The sequence below is a fragment of the Bos javanicus genome, chromosome 4 (assembly GCF_032452875.1).
Source record: "Bos javanicus breed banteng chromosome 4, ARS-OSU_banteng_1.0, whole genome shotgun sequence".
NCBI classification, from domain to species: Eukaryota; Metazoa; Chordata; class Mammalia; order Artiodactyla; family Bovidae; genus Bos; species Bos javanicus.
The window spans coordinates 58,439,543-58,454,963 of NC_083871.1; positions in this window are offsets into that span (position 1 = coordinate 58,439,543).

Below are 15,421 nucleotides of genomic sequence, written 5' to 3' on the forward strand. Positions count from 1 at the left end.
CCCTCCAACACTTGGACAATGTTAACTACAGGGTTTTAATCAGTTGTACCTGTCACTTCCAGAGCAGTTCTGTGTTCTTTGTTTATTTTGGCTTCCTCTGTTTCCAAGTCTCTTCATTGTCTAATTTCCACCCTGACACATGGGGGCGAAAGGTGGTCACTTATTTAGGCTCACTTGTTCAGCCGTGTCATGTGGAGGGAAGGATACTGCAAACAAATATAGCTGGCGTGTGTGGGGGAGTGCTTGCACTGTATGGACTGCACTGGGTTTGCCCCAGCTCAAGGCGGCATGTGCTTCCTGGGTCCACACTGCTCAGGCTCCAAGGTGCTCTGCAGGGGCACTGTCCACAGTGGGCCCTGTGTTTTGTGCACTTCCCAGGTCCAAGCTGCTCAGGTTTTCAGGTAATCTGCAAGCACACAGGCTCAGTTGGGCATGCATTTTGTTCCCTTCTCAGGTCCAGGCAGCTCAGGTGACCAGGTGTTTGTGAGCGCACTGTCCCAGGTGAACTGTGCGTCAATCACCTCGCCAGTCCCGGCCACTCGGTTTCCCGGGTGTGCCGGTAAGAGCACCATCTCAGGTGTGCCGTATGTCTCCTCTGAGAACTGATCTCAGGCTGCGACCCTCCTGGCGGATGTCAACTGTCCAGGACCCCAGGAAGACGTGGTTAGCAACTGGGAGCCTGCTCACACACAATTTGGTGGAGGATGCCAGTCTCTGGGGCTGAGACTGCAGCAGCCCCTTGCCTTCTGGCTCTGGCTATTGCATGCCTGCCTCTCTGCCTCCAGCAGAGGGAGGGGCCTGTATACATCTGGCTAGCTCACCTTTGGTTTTCACTCAATCCTTTGTTCTGGGAGCAGGCCAGGCTGCGAATTAGAGGCTTTCGTAGGAAAGTTCTCTCTTCCTTTTTCTTTCTCTGGCGATCCCACAGTTTGGGTTGCTATCTCAAGTTAGCTCCCTCAGGTGGTCCTCAGGGCATTCAGGCCTGGTCCTCACTCTAAGGACCCATGATGCAGCTTGTGCCTCCCTGTCCAGCCGCTGCTCGCTGGTGGTGGACATGAGCCTCTGGGTTACTTCTTTGATGGCAGTTGCTGTTAGGCGCATATTCTGTGGGTTATCATTATTATTTTTTTTCTCCTGGATATGTTGCCCTCTGAGATTCCAAAACTCCCCACAGACCCGTCTGTGAGAGGGTTTCCTACTGCTTGGAAACTTCTACTCCTTCACAACTCCCTCCTCAGGATGGACCTCCATCCATAACTCTTTTGTCTTTTACATTTTGTCCTACCTCCTTTCAAAGAGAATGGGCTGACTTTCTGGGTGCCTGGTGTCCTCCGCCTACATTCAGAAGTTGTTTTGTGGAAGTTGCTCAGCATTCAAATGATCTTTTGATGAATTTGTGGGGGAGAAAGTGGTCTCCCTGTCTTATTCTCTGCCATCTTCTCTACATAGGCTTTTACACAACAAAGTTAACTTCTTTTCAACTTTAACTGAATTTTTATCTCTTTGTCTTAATTTTCATAATATTTTGAGGGAATATATTCTTACAAAAGGATAGTTGCACAAATCTCTTCTTGTTTTGTATATGAAGTAGATATTGGGCTAAGAATAATAGGTTTAATCTACAGTAAAATTTGAATGTTGTTCTTTAAACTGTCTGAATTTATTGCCTTCCTAAGAAAACCATGTTCTTTGAACTTGTCTCTTCCTTTTTACTTCCATTATCAGAGTAGCATTTGGCTTTTATTTATTCATTAGTTTATTTTTTGGAGTGGGGAAAAGAGGGATAAGGAGGTTTTAATCAAAAAATTTTAATAATTGGACTAATATTTAGAGCAGTTTTAGGGTTATAGAAAAATTGAGTGGAAAATACAGAGATTTTCTATATAGACCCTCACCTTGCCAAACAGTGTCCCCTATTATTAACATCTTGCATTAGTGTGGTTCATTTCCTATAACTTATGAACCTGTGAACTCAAATTACTTATTTTTTTCATTTCCATATCTATACTTAGCTTCTGTATCTATACTAACTCACAAAAGTTCATTTCTACAAAAAAAAAAAAAAAAAAAAAACACTGTCTTTGATATTCTGCATAGCTCATACCACATTTATATCACACTCATACTACATGCCAAATGTAAGGCTCTATTCCACACAGTCATTCAGGGATCTTGGCTGGGGAAGTTTCTATTATATTGAAAGTATTTCATTTACAGTCTTGCTGCGCAATGTATGATCTGCACACCAGCATCACTGGTATCATTAGGAATTTTATTAGAAATGAAGAGTATTTGTGCCTACCTTGGACCCAAGTTAGAATCTGCATTTTAACAAGATCCCCAAGTGATCTGTCTGTACATTAAAGTTTAAGAAGAGTGGAACCAGAAGACATGCCTGGAACCCTATACCAGTGAAAGAGAAATGCAAAACCTCAGCCCAGAAGTGACACAATCACTTTCCTTCCCAAACCACTGGCCAAACCCGTATGTACTTGGCCTCATTTAATTTCAAGGAGACTGGGAAATACAGGTGAGGTATTTGATGAACATCACTATATTCACATGGCTTCCCTGAAGGCTCAGACGGCAAAGAATCTGCCTGCAATGTGGGAGACCGAGGTTCAATCCCTAAATCAGGAAGATCCCCTAGTGAGGGAATGAAATGGAAACCCACTCCAGTATTCTTACCTGGAAAATCCCATGGATGGAGGAGCCTGGTGGGCTACGGTCCATGGGGTGGCAAAGAGTCAGATAGGACTGAGTGACTAACACTTCCAACACTTCACTATCTTCACATGGTTTCAATATCCTAGACTGATCACAGATTTTTTTGAATGATTATGGGTGAAAACCTCAGAATCCTGAGTGTAAAGCCTAATCATGTAAACATATCAATTACAAATTTATCTTTTTCCATTTTTGTTAATATGAATAAGTAATGTAGTGGCTTTATACCAAATAATTCAGTAGATTTGATTAACCTATGTGCTTAATTCAGATATTCTAGGAAAAATTCCAATTCCAGTTGCTTTTTTATCATGAATATCAACGTTCATCATCAAAATTGATATATATGTGACACAATATTTACATACCCTAAGAAGTTCCTGGATTTCTTATGCATTTCACACTCTTTGAACAAACTGTAATAAAACTGTTAACAGTCCCTAGACCATAAACGACATTGATGATTACTTTCATTCAAAGCAGAGTACTTTTACCTGAGGTTAACAGAGGCCTTATGTATCACAAAGTGTCCAGAACACAGTACCAGAGAGGAATAGGTAAACCGTAAATAATATACAGGGACAAGAGCAGAGTCTAAGAATGAAAGATGGTCAATTATTATATATAAAAATGTAGGAATCTAAAAGGCTTCATAATCTATGTCGAGGTCAAAAATCAAAGTGAAGGACAAATCAGTGGCATAACAAGGCATGGAAATCTGAGCAAAAATTATAGGTCAGTTTGAATTTATTTGAAATATGAAATCTTAAGAACTACTTGGGAATACTTTTAAAAGAGTTAGCACAAACTATCAAATCATTCATTCATGCAAAAATACTTATTCTCAATTGTGCTCTGAGGAATTTTATAGCCACTGTCTAGTTTCTAGTTTCCCTTATGTAGTCCTTAGTTATTGAATTTCTTTATCTTTGCACCTTTTGAAATAAAGCAAGTTAATATCAACCATACTGTGTCAACTATTTAAAATTTCTTATAATAGATGAACAAATATAGAATGTTCATATCTCACCTCAAAGATGACCTTAATTACATAGAGCACATAAAATCATATGTTTAAAGTTGAAAAACGTCACGGCCTAACTGAAGTTCTACTGAAATGAATTCAAATGCTGGTGCTGGTACTTATCACTTTGGACTAGTTCCTTAACCTCTTTAGGCTTCATTTTTCTTATCTATTTACGGAAGATAAAAATATCTATCCCTTGGGTAGAAAATGAATGTAAAAATTTAGTGCAGGACTTAACATCTAGTTAATTTCAAGAAATCATACCTATTATTACTTTGGAAAAGAGCTCTTTATTTATCTCATCCTGTATCCCACACAGTATAGGTGTCACTGCTGTGTTATTTCTGATTTTCATTAGGCTAACCCTAGATGCTCAGGTGGAAAAGAATCCGCCTGTAATGCAGGAGACCCAGGTTTGATCCCTGCACTGGGAAGATCCCATGGAGAAGAAAATGCAACCCACTCCAGTATTCTTTCCTGGAGAATCCCATGGACAGAGGAGCCTGGCAGGCTATAGTCCATAGGGTCACACAGAGTTGTACACTACTGAAGCAACTTAGCACAGCACACACACTAGCTTAAAAGGCTAGCCAATCCATTCATGAACAACTCTAATTTTTAAAATATTTTCTTTTGCAGATCCCTTTTTACTATACACACACACACATACACACACATATACATGTATACACATATGTATATATGTAACATACATATAATTAGTCTTTTTAATGGATTCTGGAGGGTACCCTGATGTCTCAGACAGTAAAGAATCCACCTGCAATGCAGGAGACCTGGGTTTGATCCTTGGGTTGGGAAGATCCCCTGGAGGAGGGCATGGCAACCTCCTTCAGTGTTTTTGCTGGAGAATTTCCATGGACAGAGGAGAGGAACCTGGTGTGCTATAGTCCATGGGGTAGCAAAGAGTCTAACATGACTGAGCGACTAAGCACAGCGCAGTGGCTTCTGGAGTAATCCAATATTAAATGTAAATATTTTAATTTGATGTCAAAAGTAATGGTGTCAAGAATGTTCTTTATGAAAGGTTAGTTTATTAACTCCATATGCCCTATATTACAAAGTCATCCTTTAAAGTGTTTTTCCTAGGCTTCACCCACAAGATGTTCAAACAAATGCTTCAGCTATTGATTGCTGCATAGAAAAGTGGTTGTAAGTCAAGCATACAACACATTTCATGTACCTCCTAGAGAAAGAAAAATGATGCACTTCTGAGAACTATTCATTCTTTGCTTCAACCTAGCTTCATATAATACAACCTTGTTTTAAACAGTATTACATTTTGCAAAATTGAGCACTAAAAAAAACAAGACTCATGGAAAAAGAGAATCAGCGCTAGCTTAGAACTTTGTGATCAAAACACTCACAAAAACAATAATACCTCTAATAAAGGATCCTAGTAAAGTTAAGTCTCCAAGAGCATCACTCTTGGAAAGTTTTTTGCAGTGTTTTCCCTGTGCTTCCTCCTTCCATATATAGATCCTAGAAGGCATCAGATCAGATCAGATCAGTCGCTCAGTCGTGTCCGACTCTTTGCGACCCCATGAATCACAGCATGCCAGGCCTCTCTGTCCATTACCAATACCCAGAGTTCACTGAGACCCACATCCATCGAGTCAGTGATGCCATCCAGCCATCTCATCCTCTGTCATCCCCTTCTCCTCTTGCCCCCAATCCCTCCAAGCATCAGAGTCCTTTCCAATGAGTCAACTCTTCGAATGAGGTGGCCAAAGTACTGGAGTTTCAGCTTTAGCATCATTCCTTCCAAAGAAATCCCAGGGCTGATCTCCTTCAGAATGGACTGGTTGGATCTCCTTGCAGTCCAAGGGACTCTCAAGAGTCTTCTCCAACACCACAGTTCAAAAGCATCAATTCTTCAGCGCTCAGCCTTCTTCACAGTCCAACTCTCACATCCATACATGACCACAGGAAAAACCATAGCCTTGACTGGATGAACCTTTGTTGGCAAAGTAATGTCTCTGCTTTTGAATATGCTATCTAGGTTGGTCATAACTTTCCTTCCAAGGAGTTAAGTGTCTTTTAATTTCATGGCTGCAGTCACCATCTGTAGTGATTTTGGAGCCCAAAAATAATAAAGTCTGACACTGTTCCCACTGTTTCCCCATCTATTTCCCATGAAGTGATGGGACCAGATGCCATGATCTTTGTTTTCTGAATGTTGAGCTTTAAGCCAACTTTTTCACTTTCCACTTTCACTTTCATCAAGAGGCTTTTTAGTTCCTCTTCACTTTCTGCCATAAGGGTGGTGTCATCTGCATATCTGAGGTTATTGAGATTTCTCCCGGCAATCTTGATTCCAGCTTGTGTTTCTTCCAGTCCAGCGTTTCTCATGATGTACTCTGCATATAAGTTAAATAAACAAGGTGACAATATACAGCCTTGACGAACTCCTTTTCCTATTTGGAACCAGTCTGTTGTTCCATGTCCAGTTCTAACTGTTGCTTCCTGACCTGCATACAAATTTCTCAAGAGGCAGGTCAGCTAGTCTGGTATTCCCATCTCTTTCAGAATTTTCCACTGTTTATTGTGATCCACAGAGTGAAAGGCTTTGGCATAGTCAATAAAGCAGAAATAGATGCTTTTCTGCAATTCTCTTGCTTTTTCCATGATCCAGCAGATGTTGGCAATTTGATCTCTGTTTCCTCTGCCTTTTCTAAAACCAGCTTGAACATCAGGAAGTTCATGGTTCACATATTGCTGAAGCCTGGCTTGGAGAATTTTGAGCATTACTTTACTAGCGTGTGAGATGAGTGCAATTGTGTGGTAGTTGGAGAATTCTTTGGCATTGCCTTTCTTTGGGATTGGAATGCAAACTGACCTTTTCCAGTCCTGTGGCCACTGCTGAGTTTTCCAAATTTGCTGGCATATGGAGTGCAGCACTTTCATAGCATCATCTTTCAGGATTTGGAATAGCTCAACTGGAATTCCATCACCTCCACTAGCTTTGTTCGTAGTGACGCTTTCTAAGGCCCACTTGACTTCACATTCCAGGATGTCTGGCTCTAGGTCAGTGATCACACCATCATGATTATCTTGGTCGTAAAGATCTTTTTTGTACAGTTCTTCTGTGTAGTCTTGCCATCTCTTCTTAATATCTTCTGCTTCTGTTAGGTTCATACTATTTCTGTCCTTTATCAAGCCCATCTTTGCATGAAATGTTCCTTTGGTATCTCTGATTTTCTTGAAGAGATCCCTAGTCTTTCCCATTCTGTTGTTTTCCTCTATTTCTTTGCATTGATCGCTGAAGAAGGCTTTTTTATCTCTTGCTATTCTTTGGAACTCTGCATTCAGTTGTTTATATCTTTCCTTTTCTCCTTTGCTTTTTGCTTCTCTTCTTTTCACAGCTATTTGTAAGGCCTCCCCAGACAGCCATTTTGCTTTTTGGCATTTCTTTTCCATGGGGATGGTCTTGATCCCTGTCTCCTGTGCAATGTCACGAACCTCATTCCATAGTCCATCAGGCACTCTATCTTTTAGATCTAGGCCCTTAAATCTATTTCTCACTTCCACTATATAAAGGCATACACTTTTGATAAAAGACTTTTCATCAGAATTTTTTTTACTACGTTATTTTAATTCAAGATGAAATGTCTCCACATGTGTGCTTCCCAGACAGCTGAACATAGAGGAAAGCCTAGCAACTCTTGAAGCAAATAGCTACTTTTTGCTGTAAAAGAGGGCATTTTTGAGATATTTGTGCCTTTTTTTTTAAAAAAGGTCTTCATATATTGAAAAGATGGTCCTTTTAATTTTGAGAAGCTTGCCCCCAGTTGCTTCAAAACATTAACAGGCTAGACATAATTGTGCGTGAACCAACATAACCTCTACCTCACACTCACACTATGTTTTAATTTACCAATAGCACATGATGTGGTTCAAATCAAAGCTAGAGTGAAGAACAGCTAATACAAACCCTGAGAATATTATTTATTCAGGTGCTTCAACAGTCACAGGATAGAGACCCTCCCAAAGGACTCATAGTACATCAGGGGTTCATGGGCTAATGGCACTGACTTATTCCTCCAAAACACAGACTGTACTTAGAAAGTCTTTGAGGTGAGTAAAGGGCATTTTAAGTTTTTATTTATTTAAAATTTACACACCACTTACTTCCAAAAATGACTTTAGGTAACTGCCAGAGAGGAAGGGACACATGCCAAAGAGAATTTCATGGTCTTCTTGTTTGTCATAACATATAAATCACACATAATTTCTATGTAAATTTTAGTGGCTCCAAATGGATTGAGAGCTTAGTGATTAAGAACATGAATTTTGGACCTAAGCAAATCTAGGTTTAGATCTTGGCATGTCACTCACTAGCTGTGTGACATTGAGTTAGTTCTTTTCTCCCAGCCTTGGTTCCTTCCTCTGTGAAATGAGGTTAATGACATCTAATAAACTTTTCATGAGTTGGGTAAGATAATATATGTAAAACAACACAACAAATGATAGCTAAAAGCCTTCTTAAAAATAATTATTTTGTCTTTTGTCAAGAGTAGATCTTATTTGGTACAATCATGTATCTATGCATCACCTATCTACATTTTATATGGTTTCAAAATTGTTAATTTACAGAAGAAATTAATTTTTAAACTTCTAAAAGGCCCTGTTTGCTTTTGAATTGCTAGCCCAAACTTACAATATACCCTGGCATCCTTTAGCAGCACTGAAGGTCACTGAAATCACATCATAGTTATTGTGAATCCAGACAAGTAAAAGTGAAATGTCAAGAAATAAAAGTAATGCAGACAACTCACTTTGTTTAGTCAATAAAAGTGATTGGACCTGGTTATCTTTCCTGCCTCTTTCATTAGCCCAGAAGACAGTTGGAGGTTATAACTTAAGCTGCTTCTAACACAAGATAAAAGAAAGAACCTCTTTCTGAGTATTAATATTTTAACAACCAGATGATAAACATAGCTTTCTAAGTGCATGTTTGAGAAAAATAAAAGGAACATGGGTGTTCGTCAAACGTTTTTATTTTTTTTAAGCTCTTGATTAGTTTCAAACTGAAGATTTTAGTAATGATCCTGATTTGTTTGGGAGACTGGAAAACACATCACAACTTGAAAAAAAAAAAAAAAGCTTCACAGTAGCCCAGCGCTAGATGGTGCCTCTTCAAATTGCTACCTGTCCTTCAGGCTTCTGCTACTTCAAGTATCATCCCCAGTTAGCAGCAAGAATCACTCGGAGCTTGTTAGAAAGCAAGATCTAAGCTCCTTCTCAGACCTACTGAATCAGAATCTGCCTTTTAAATAGGATCCTGGTCTGATTCCAATGCATTTAAAATTTGAAAAGTCCAGCTTTATTTGTCTCTAACTTCAGCACCTCTCCTTTCCCTTTATTCTCCTCAAAACACCATTCCACAGTCCCCTACTAACACCTTGGTAACATTTAATTTCTACTATAGTCCAAAATATGTATTTCCCCCAAAATTCATGTTCTTGAAAACCCTACTAAAGAAACAGGGCTGGTGGGAAAAATAGAGTTGGAAGATCATTCAAATCTAAGCTATTTGGTAACCAGAGACTGAGCTAAACCATAATTGGTACCTCCAGAGATCACTTGGGCAGCTAGGCAGGCACTGAGCTTGACTGAAGGCCACTGCAAGGACATATAAGAGTCACATAAAGCCATGAAGTAGAAATGCTGGCTTACAGATACAGAGACAGTGCAGACAAAAGTGGTGCTCTGGACCAGGGGATGAACAAACTGCCTGAAGGGGAAAGCTGGTTAAAGTAGAGGTTTGGCTTTCTGGAAAGGAATCCCCAGTTAAAAGCTCATTTTCCGTTGTCTTAAAATATAACAAAAAGGACTCCTATCTGTATAAGATCCAGCCTAATGGATTTTTCTTTTCCTCCAGAAATTTCTAATTATTGCTACACCAGCTTTTTGCCTAGAATTGGTCACATATGAACCAACCTAACTTCACCTTTATGTTGACATAATTCTCATATTTATAAGTGACATCAAGATCATAGTCATTTTACAAGCAGGTATTCTAGCATTATTATAGTTGTTTCTATAAAAGGAAAAACAAAATGTCCCCCTGAACTAATTCTAAGATGGTAAGGACTCATTCTAGGTGTATGTGAAAGTACCAGTGTACAATACTCAAAAGCAAATATTCATGATGAAATTTCAGATATTTTAGAGATATATTTAAAAAGAGCTCCTTCTCCAAATCCTATAAGCCACACAAAACAAGCAAACACTTATACCCACCGCCATCTTTCTTCCTCCTTTCCTTTTTCTTTTCTGCTTACCTTCTTTCAGCTGTCATCTATGGAGCTTCACTACCTGCATGAAGCTGTGTTGGATGCTATATAGATAAAGACATCTTATAATGCGAAGGCCATTTTTAAGAAAAGTATTTAGAAAACAAGAGTAAAACCACAAAAATTGATCACGATATTTTTTTTCCCACAAAATGAGAATCTGTACAGAAACATCAGAGGGAAGAAAGTTATTTATCTTGCATAGATTGCCAAGGGGTTACCTCACGAGCAACTGCAAATCTTGGAAATACTGTTTGACCATGTAGGTTGTTCAGCAATTCTTAGGGATTCTGTGAAGAGAATAAAGAAAGTAACTTAGAAACTGAGAAAATGGTAGCTGATTAGGTGTTTAAAGGACTATCCTAAAATGAGAGATACAAGCTATTATAATGGGGCATAAAGCTTAAAGTGTGGAAAGGTAAAGTTGGCAGACTTAGAAGAATTATAACCCAACAGAAAATCTCATCCATTTCTACCAAACACATCTGATCTTGCTCTTGCAATAAGGCACTCACATGCAGGTGAGCAGTTTGGTCCACATGGGAATTCTGTCCCGATAAAGCAGAGGACAAGGATGCAATTCATCAGCCCCTTAGTCCCTTGGTTGGTAAAGCCTCCCTGTGTGTGTAACACCATTGTCTTTATCATCAGTGTCACCACCCGTCCACAGAGTATATGGACTCTGTGCCCAACATTTGTTGCACTGAAGAGCTTCACTTGCACCCTCTGTTCTAATCCTCACTAAGTAAGACTGTCTCATGCCAATGCCCACGTGGATTGGGAGGGCACTGTGCAAGTGAGACTGTATTACCTCAAGTCTCATTAAATCAGTTAGCTGAAATACTACTCCCTTTAGGCACTCTAAATCTTGGCCTTTTGACAAAACTTCAGTTATGCAAGATGAAAAAGTCTGAAGATCTAATATACATTAATGTGACTATAGTTAGCAATACAATACTGTGTCATTGAAACTTGTCAAGAGGGTAGGTCTCAAGTGTTCTTATCACCACAGAAAAAGAAGGAAAGAAAGAAAGAAGGAAGGAATTGGTAACTGTGTTGGGTAATTGATAATGTTAATTAGTTTAGTTGCAGTTATTCACAATGTTACATGTAAATCAAAGCATCAAACTGTAAAACTCAAATATAGAATTTTAATTTTTATTTGTCAGTTATACCTCACTAAAGCTGTAAGTCAAGAAGGCAATGGCACCCCACTCCAGTACTCTTGCCTGGAAAATCCCATGGATGGAGGAACCTGGTAGGCTGCAGTCTATGGGGTCGCTAAGAGTAGGGCACGACTGAGCGACTTCAGTTTCACTTTTCACTTTCATGCATTGGAGAAGGAAATGGCAGCCCACTCCAGTGTTCTTGCCTGGAGAATCCCAGGGACGGGGAGCCTGGTGGGTTGCCGTCTATGGGGTTGCACAGAGTCGGACACGACTCAAGCGACTTAGCAGCAAAGCTGTAAGTAGGAAGGGGAAAGAAAAGTAATTCCTGTCAGCCGGGGCTTTATAAGGATGAATATCAATCCCTGACTTGAATTTCTCTCCTTCTGCTTTATTGTTAAGACTTTCTCTAAAGGGACTGGCAATGTGATTTCCTAAAAGATTTCCAGGTAGAGACATTTCAGAACCTCTTTTGGTTTTCAATTCTGTTCCTGATTTTAGAGAAGTGGGAGTTGTTCTAACTAGTCTGCCTTACAAATTTGATCCATTGAATAAATTCAGCTCTACAAAAACAAACAAACAAACAATTATGGACTTTTGTTAATCATTTCAGATATTCTAAAACCAAACTTATATAGGCAGATTCAAGGATACTTCTGCCATAACATTGAATATATCATAGATATATGTAACATTTACAGACTTTACTGCTGATAGAATAATTTTGCATCTTTATGGATGAAGAGATGTCTTTCCTTCAAGGAACTAAACTTGGTTACCCTGTTAAAATTGCAGAAAAGAGATTATTTTAACTGATCTAGAGTTACGGGACAGAGATCTGTCTATTCCTGCTAGAACCCCAAATTCGGGTTGCAGCTTCTGTATCATATATCTTTTATCTTTCACATCAACCCACAGTTTCTCCTCCTTGAGTGTGAGTTCAAAGATTGGGCCCTGAGAAATCTAGTACTTTTACCTGGGCTACAAACGCCCCTTGCATTTGCTTCAGTCGTGTCCACCTCTTTGCAATGCTATGGATTGTAGTCTGTCAGGATCCTCTGTCCATGGGATTCTCCAGGCAAGAATACTGGAGTGGATTACCATGCCCTCCTCCAGGGGATCTTCCCAAACCAGGGATAGAAGCTGCATCTCCAGCGACTCATGCATTACAGGTGGATCCTTTACTGCTGAGCCAACCGGGAAGCCCACAAATGCTCCTTCAGTTCAATTCAGTTTAGTCGCTCAGTCGTGTCCGACTCTTTGAGACCCCATGAATTGCAGCACACCAGGCCTCCCTGTCCATCACCAACTCCCAGAGTTGACTCAAACTCATGTCCATAGAGTTGGTGATGCCATCTAGCCATCTCATTCTCTGTCGTCCCCTTCTCCTCCTGCCCCCAATCCCTCCCAGCATCAGAGTCTTTTCCAATGAGTCAACTCTTCGAATGAGGTGGCCAAAGTACTGGAGTTTCAGCTTTAGCATCCTTACCTACTTCCAAATCATCTAGTTTTCTAGATTTGCACTTAAGAGCTAGTTAAATTTAGTTTTCTAGATTGCCACTTCAATCTCTTTTGCTAAAATCAGGAAAACGTTGAAAGTGTATAGCTAACTATCATGCTGCTGCTGCTGCTGCTAAGTCGCTTCAGTCGTGTCCGACTCTGTGCAACCCCATAGACGGCAGCCCGCCAGGCTCCGCCATCCCTGGGGTTCCCCAGGCAAGAACACTGGAGTGGGTTGCCATTTCCTTCTCCAATGCATGAAAGTGAAAGGTGAAAGTAAAGTCGTTCAGTCGTGTCCGACTCTTAGCGACCCCATGGACTGCAGCCTACCAGGCTCCTCCGTCCATGGGATTTTCCAAGCAAGAGTACTGGAGTGGGGTGCCATTGCCTTCTCTGAGCTAACTATCATACACATACACAAAAACATTTCTGTTCTTCAGTTTTGTGTGTGTGTGCACATACAAAGTACGTGTATCTATGTATGCTTGTGGTGCATGCTTTATATGCATGTATGTAATATAATGAGAGAGAGAATGAGACTAAGAACAAATAAGAGTAAGAAAAAGCAATTTCTAAAATCTGTATCCAGTATATTATTTAATTCTAACCCATATAATGTTCAATAGCTTTGCATTATAGTTATACATGATGAGTATCTTTCTAGTTTCAGTATAAATCCCTTTCTTTACCCCAAACAAAATTAACTATCTCTAAATGTTACCCCTAATAATACTAGTCATTTTTATTCAGTGGAAGTTCTAATATATCAATGGGTTATGCTTTGTATTTTTGTATTTCATCAATGGTTTTTAGCTTTAATTTTTTTTCTAAGAGGTATGCTGCTTGAATATTTTAATTATGTTTTGCCAATGATTTTTTTCGCTTATTGAGAATACAGAGATGAAAGAGATGAAATATCCTCACAAACTTCCTAAAAGTATGAATTATAGAATAGCTGTCAGTATCATGCTTCCTCTTATGAAGGAAGGTAAATATTCTGTGCAAATGCTCTTACGAAAACATTAAAACACAAACATGAGAGTAAAAAAAATGAGCTTTGTAAATTACACATTTTATTTTCTGCAATTTAATGGCACATTTAATCTAGCAAATAATTCTTAAATTATGTTTGACTTCCTACTGGAAGTCACTGAGAGGATGTGACTGCTGGTTTGACCGGTCTGCTAGGCCCAAGCAACTGAAGGCTCCTCACCCATTCTTCTGTTTTTGGATCTGTTTGCCTTTCCTACTGTCAGAAGCTGCTCCTAGATACAGCTCTGATCTAGTGATGAAACTATCTGACTGGGTATGTGACTGAATCCAGTTTAGGCCTTAACATAAACTTTCAAGATTGTAGTGGGCTGGCATGGAGATCTATTTGCCTTGCAACCACCCAAGACAAACCTCATAAGTTCTCTTGCATATTAAATCTGCCAGCCACTAACCTAGAGTGTCTGCCTCCTTCTTTGGTCCCTATCTGTCCTCTGTGTCCAGGGGCCAGTTTCAGATAAGACCAGGGAAGCTCCTAAGGAGGTTGTGAATTAACACTTTTTAACAAAACCAAGGTTTTTAGTAAGCCCCTGAGTTCTTGGTTTACAAATTTATCTGATGTAATCAACTTGGAAAATTTTCCGAGGGAATAAAATTCACTAATTTTGAGAAATAAAGTAGAACAAAACATACAGTTATATTATCTCTGCTGCTGCTGCTGCTGTTATTATCTCTAATCCTTTGTAAATAAAGTATCAGGACAAGACTGGGTCTTAATCTAATCATCTTTAATATGCTTGAGTTCTAAAAGATAATAAAATGATTTAATTCCTTTTCTGTTTTAATTCTTGTTTCAAGGAAATATAGTTACATACTAGGAAGAATTTAAGAGGTCAATTAATCCAACTTCTACCTAAAGCTTAATGAATAACCTCTATAGTATCTCTTCAAAAGCAACAGATTCTGCTTGAAAATGTTCAGTGAAAGGAAAATCAGTTCTCTCTTGATTGACAATTTTTGTAGTTGTTTTTTTTTTAAGTGCAACATTCAAACTCCATGAATATGACTCCAAGAACCCAGATCTTGCTCACAAATAATGAGAGACAAAAATGTTTAAGTCATAGAGATTAAGCTTGAAAAGAAATGTTCTCTAGCCATCTAAGTTAGAAAGATGTTTGTTGAATCTGATGGAGAGAGCTTGTTCTGGTTTGGTGATGAATGCCTAAACGCATCTCTCAACAGCCTTACTGTCATTTTATGTTTATACAGACCAGATAACAAATTTCTCATATTATTTCTTAGATATTTAATCTGTTTTCTTCAAAACAATGGTATGTACAAGCAAACATCTTTCCTTCCATTCTCTAGTTCCAAATTCTCAGTTTAAGTGCCATTTCAGCAAGAAACCACATTTGTCTTTCCTTTGGTTCTCCTAAGGGCTTCCCTCATAGCTCAGTTGGTAAAGAATCTGCTTGCAATGCAGGAGACCCTGGTTTGATTGCTGAGTGGGGAAAATCCACTACAGAAGGGATAGGATACCTACTCCAGTATTCTTGGGCTTCCCTTGTGGCTCAGCTGGTAAAAAATCCGCCTGTAATGTGGGAGACCTGGGTTTGATCCCTGGGTTGGGAAGATCCCTTGGAGAAAGGAAAGGCTACCCACTCCAGTATTCTGGCCTGGAGAATTCCATGGAC